This window comes from Vigna unguiculata, chromosome 3 (assembly GCF_004118075.2).
Source record: "Vigna unguiculata cultivar IT97K-499-35 chromosome 3, ASM411807v1, whole genome shotgun sequence".
Lineage (NCBI taxonomy): Eukaryota > Viridiplantae > Streptophyta > Magnoliopsida > Fabales > Fabaceae > Vigna > Vigna unguiculata.
This window is the reverse complement of record NC_040281.1, coordinates 18,287,187-18,293,600: the sequence shown is the minus strand read 5'-3', so window position 1 is coordinate 18,293,600 and position 6,414 is coordinate 18,287,187. Positions and strand designations below refer to the sequence as shown.

At 36.7% G+C, this 6,414-nt stretch overlaps 1 long non-coding RNA gene across 1 annotated transcript; it reads right to left on the bottom strand.

The window, feature by feature from the left end:
* On the bottom strand, positions 1-1,899 carry LOC114176549. Its single transcript, XR_003603019.1, has 3 exons — positions 1,717-1,899; positions 1,539-1,608; positions 1-163 (listed from the first exon to the last, which is right to left on the bottom strand). It is a non-coding gene; the product is annotated as an uncharacterized LOC114176549 (long non-coding RNA).
* Between the last annotated feature and the right edge of the window lie 4,515 nt (positions 1,900-6,414).

The window sequence follows — 6,414 nt, the reverse complement described above, 5'->3', positions numbered from 1 at the left end:
TAAAAACAGGATAATCGTTTACTTAAGAGTTTACAATCTAACAACTACGAATACAGGGGCCATAGCCCTAAGGAAAACATGAAAAGAAGAAGCGTGAGGTCTAGCCCAGATGGCTAAGCTGCTGGATCACCGTTTCCCTGCTGACCACGAGAACTTCGCCCATCTGCTCCCATCAACCAAGTCGATGATCATCGCAAGAAAGAACAGCCACATACATCACAACCATGCAACAAAACGGGTAAGCTAGAGCCAATCAACATATTCAACATGCAATCAAATATATTCTCATCATCTCATCCGCATAGCAACCAAACATGTTATGACTCTTCATTCAATACACTACGACTCGACTCGACTCATCCGGATACGTATAACTTAGTCGGATTCAGCGGATGCTTGCGCTTGTGGTGGATACCCCTGCTCGACCCTGAGCTGCTCGATCCTGAGCTATGTGATACCAGTGTTACAATGAATCAAAATCTCTTCCACCACAAGGTTAGCCCTTAGTGAGTTTCAGGCCTCCTGCTACTCCCACCACAAGAGTCAGTCCGCTCTAAGTGAGACTAACTGGCTCCTCGAAGCGTCAGGATGCAACCTTACCTTGAATCCTTACCTAGTTATACCGATGGGGCACCACCATGAACACCCACTAGCAGGGGCCATGGAATTACGTCCCGACCACTGAAGCGCGACCCCGGAGGTCTCACCTAGAGACCCCAAGGAATTACACGCTGACACGGACCAACATTCATAAATCAGCCATAAGAGAATATTAAATCATGTTTTTCAATCCCATAACAACCCTTGAACTTTATTCCTCATATGCATCACCTCTCAAGTTCATACCTCTGATCATCACCGCCCCAATGAGTCTAAGGTCTCATTTCATGATAATACCATGTTTCCTTTAGTTCAAATCCATTCATTCATTTCACATGCTAAGTCCCCACCACACTCACCATTCATCATTCATAAATCATGTCACGCATATATAGCAACCCATTAGGCGTATATTCATACATCAGTACATGCATCTTATCATAGCAGTCATACCCAAACAAGTCCAAGCACAAGAGAACAAATATGCAACCCCACATCACGCTGTCTCGTCCAAACCCCTCGCTCAGGCTGAAGGGTCTCACTCAGGCGAGACGTGCTCGCTCAGGCGAGCCCCCCCTCGCCTAGGCGAGAGTACAAAGAAAACAAGGGCATGGCAACACGGGATCTCGCTTAAGCGAGATCCCTCTCGCTTGGGCGAGTTGCCTGCTCGCTCAAAAATTGAGCGAGCCGCCCGGGCGACTTTTCGCGCAAAAAACTTAGGCGAGCTCCCTGTTTCATCTCGCCTAGGCGAGATGGACTCGCTTGGGCGAGATTAACAGGTCTCGCCACTGTTCTTCGCTGTACAGCCATGTTTTCCGGCCAAACAACACATACAAAGCGTTTCACACATCAAAACGACAGATTCCAACCATACAATGTAACAACCAACACAAAAACAGTTCTAAAAGAGTCGAAAGTAGAACCCTAACTTCCCGTACCTGGAAAAGCTTAGCGAAGACCTCTACTACGTGGCCACGAGCTCGGCAGCTCCAAGGATGCGCTACAGGGCTGCGGCGAGAGTGGAACAGAACCAAACAGGTGAGTTAGCCAGGGCTCTTACAACAGATCACGAAAAAAAAACAAAAGGGAACTAGCACGAACTCGAAAGTCACTTACATGGAGTAGGGAATAGCTTCGAGCTAGCTTGAAGATGGCACAACCTAACCCTAGTAGAGCTTTTCGTGAGAGGGAGAAAGGGTTGACGGCTGGTTTTCTGAAAGTGTGAGTGTGAGATGGGATTAGGGCAACACTAAGGGTCTATATACATTGGGCCAACCCTTAGGCCCACTTACAAGAGCAGCCCACAAATTCTAGGGCAGAAAGGAAATGGGCCTTACAAAAACTTCCTTCATCATCCTTATTTAATAGTTGAAATGCTGCATAATATTCATCCCTGACTGTAGGTCTGATGTCTGAATTTAGTGTACTGTAGGCAAAATCCATGGAATCTTAATAATGAAAAATAATTATGATCTTGATTTCAATGGTAGAAAATTAAGTTCTATTTAACGGACTGCATGCAGTATAGAAATAAGGGGGAACTATTCATCAGATACCAATGGTGGAGATATTATTTGTAGTATATATTAATTAGTATCTAAGATATCGTTCTTATCCTCTATAGACTACTGAACATCAATTTTATTGGCATTTTCTATCGCGCAACTGTGGCAGTGGGGTACACGTAATAATGACATCTCCGTTTGAAATGCTTGAACGAAACAAGTTGTTCAACGATGGTCGCCAAAGTTTGGAGAAAGAAGAGCTGACGGAACATAGCGTACGTTACCCTTGCATTTAGCTTCACTTACAAACCCTATATAACATGGGTTTTCAATGGTTACAGTAAAAAATTTATACATTTTCCAAATACATATAAATGAGATTTGTATTTATAATTTTACAACATCAAAATGTTAGCTTTTTCCGATAGACAAGTCTTAAAACTTTACATGTATAGTTCTTCCCCGAAGGCACTACAACAAGCACAAGCGACCCTCAATTATTGTTTTACAATTTACAGTCATAATATTGCAGTGTATGAAAAATCTTTGCTACAAGCCACAGTTTTTAATGTTTGCATGAGAACATGGATTATTTTTAACTTATAAGTCTTGTTTTATTAATATTTTCAGAAACTTTATCCAGAGCTGTAGCAAGATACCAAAACTTGAGGCAGATGAGTTTATTTGTAGCAAATCGCGACCCTGTACACCAGAACACAAGTGCAAGAATTCCCAAACTGTGCGTGTGTTGTATGCATATGTTGCAGAAAATTCTTTTTACACTCGTGAGTCCAAACTATTCTTGTTCATGAAACCCCTTGAACAGGATACAATAATTACCTAACAAGAAGGCAATACATGAACTAAAATAACTAGCGTCTTTACACGACTCATACATAAAGAGAAAAAAAAAAAAAACAACGACCAAGGTTGTTTCATTTTCCTGCCTCAGGATCTGGCTTCACTGATTGAGAATAGAGAGGGATCTATGAACTCCCTTGAGGAAGTAACTGCTCTTTGCATTGGTGACAGAAGCAGAAGAAGAAGCTGCTGAGGTTTTAGGTTGTGAAATGACAGAATCATTAGTGCTAATCTCCCTCTCCTCTTCAGTAATAGTGTCCAACATCTTTGAAGTTCTGTGCCTCATCACAGTAACATACTGTGGTGGCGCCACCTCCATGAAGAACCTAGCAATGCGAGAATTCGCCATTTTTTGGAAGTGTTTATGAAGAAGAGAAAGCTAAAAGATGGAAAAGTACTAGGAGAGAAATAGTGGTGAAATTGGATTGGTTTTTGATGATAGGAAATGAAGGGATGAAGGGTTGGATTTATAAGAAGTAGCTAGAGTTACCTAACTTGGCTAAGACTGAGTCAATGGTCTTAATCATAAAGGTTAAATCAAAATTTATTGGGTAGTGCCGCCTATAGCTTTTGGTATTAATTGCGACGCAAAATTGTTTTGGTGAGTTTTCGTTGTGGATAACCTTGCAGTGGGACCTGAATGGTAGGTGGGTGGAAATTTGATATCCATGGAGATATGGTTTTTGTTGGGTACAGTTCTTACAAATATACACTTTTTGGGGTTTAGTGAAGGGCCGTTTTAGTGTGCCACGTTGCTTGTGATGGGCTTGTGAGCATGACATGGGTGTAAATTCGAGAAATTTTGTTCATACATTTGTTTATTTTATGTTGGTTGGGTTAGCCTTCCAAGTTTCAGGACACTGATTATTGGGTCTTGAATTGCATTGATATTGAAGAAGTTTGATTGAATGAAGAATATGGATGCCAAGTGTAGCATCATAGTTATAATTGGCGGTGAGGTTCCGACAACGTTAATGGGAGGCAAGGGCAATGTGCTTAAAATGGTAGAATTATTGAAGATATTATTTTAGATTTTTTTGGCTTCGTTAGGAAATTTCTGTAGTCCTATAAGAGTAATGTATAGCAAGTGATTTTAAGTGTTTAAGAAAATATTAACAACTTTCTTCATATAATTTGCAAATTTTAATATATTGTAAAGGTTATTCAGATAATATTTTAATTTGTATTTATGAAGCCAACAGTTGAATCATAAATATTTTTTTTTATCTTTATGTCTATTAGGGACTATATAAATTAGGTTAGACGGGATAAAAAAATTATCTAACAATGATTGGTTTAGTTCTGTATTGAATTCAAAGGTAGTGTTTGGTTAATTATTGTTGCTCAAGTTTTTAATACTATAATTTTGTAGAAGCAATAAAACAAAAATTATAGATATTTGTGATTTTGTTAACATTGAACATTTGAAGACATTTAAGTTTGAAGAGAACTAAGATAAGTGGCGGAAATAGCTTTAAATAAATTCACCTACACTATCTACCACACACACAAAAATGATAATAGAGAAAATTGGTAAAGAAAAACTAGAATGTTAAAGGAGAACTCAAGGAAGAAACACAAAAAAAGGTTAAATTGAAGGTTAATGAACTTTAATCCACGTCTATGATAGAAATTTACTATCAAACAGAAATTACAACTCAGCATTCCTCTCTTCAAGAACTCTCACTCAGTTAACAATTTTTGTTATACAACTGAATTCAAAACTCTCAAATAAATAAAATGTTAATACAAGGTCTTATCATACAAAATAAATTATAACAAACTTTTATAAATCACACCTAAATTTGTGGAAAAGACATGTGAACAATACTTCCATTTCTAAGCTCAAAACGTATATGGACTCTTTGATGACAAGTGAACGAAGTTAAAGTTTCATGCAATACATACAAATTGATACCATCATATTCTCTACAGAGAGATGCAATGATGAAGCTAGATAAATTGGTCAAGATAGATGATCTTGAAACACTAGACAATCTTGAACTATGACACAGTTTATAGCATCAAATGATTTATGAACCTTAACAATATTTTATTGAGTCAATTTTACAAATCAAATGATTTATGAACCTTAACAAGATTTTATTGAGTCAATTTTACAAATCTCTACTTGGTTCAACACAAATCTTTCCAAGCTAGAATTGACTAGTTGCTAGTAAACGCATTATAAGCTTCATCACCAATAAATTGGACTAAATACAAGTAATGGAAGAACTTGTATCGTAGAACCTTCGTAATGATGTTATAGGGATTATGATATTTTTTATACTTTTCTCACATTTACAAATCCTCTAGAAATCTCCTCTCTAACAAAATATAACTTGATATCAATGTGTTCAGTTATTTCATAGTAGACTTGGTTTTAATATATTGTTGTCATATTATCATAGTAGGCAGTGACAACCTAGTTTTCCACCTTCGACCCCTCAATCATAAAGCTTCCTTCACAACCTCTTTCAAGGCAATATACATTGTTTTAGTGGTTGACGGAGTCTCTAGAATGTCTTCCAGTTGATTATGTACCATAACCAATAAACACATAGCTTGTGAGATATTTTCTAGGTTTAAACACCCAACCAAGTTTGAGTCAACAAATCCTTCTATAGAAGCATCTCCAGAATATCATCTAACTCCATATATAAACTAAAATTCTTTCAAATGATCTGATAATGATAATTATCGTTGATGCTATCAAATAAATGTCACTATTCTAATGCACTATTATACAAAGAATTAACAAAAGAACATAGAAAGGATTAAGCTAACCCAAGTTGTCTCCCAACAAATTCGATGCAAGAACTTTACTTAAAATAATACCTATAAGATTATGTAGAAAAATGGTTAGAAATATAAACGAAAAGGGGGGTGGGGTAAGCTGTAAATGAAATAAAAGAAAATAAGAACAAATATAAAAGGAAGGTTGATTCTCCAACTCTTTGATAGTTAGATTCTTTATTAGCTATCATATGATTATCATTCAATCAATTTCCAAATGATATCAAATTAACTAAAAAAATGATTGAATTAATTTGTTAAGTTTCTCACTTGTTCCACCATATACAAGCGAAACCCATTTTAAACTTTGCATGTACAACCGCTACCGATGCATACTCTTATCTATTCTTCTACCTCTTTTGTTAAGCAAACAAGTATACAAATTTGATTTAACCAAACAGTTAATTCATTTTAGTTTCTAACTCATTCTAATGTATATGAGATATACTATATTCATACTCCACTCATTCTATTATATATGAGTGCAATGCAATATAGACTTCACATATGGAATCGCTAACCATGTGAAGTCTCTAACTTTTACTTAAGAGGTTATCAAAAATTTAATATGAATTCTAATCAAAGATATAAGATTGAATTATGAATGACCATTCTAAAACAATTCTAGGAGCACAAATCATAATACAAACAA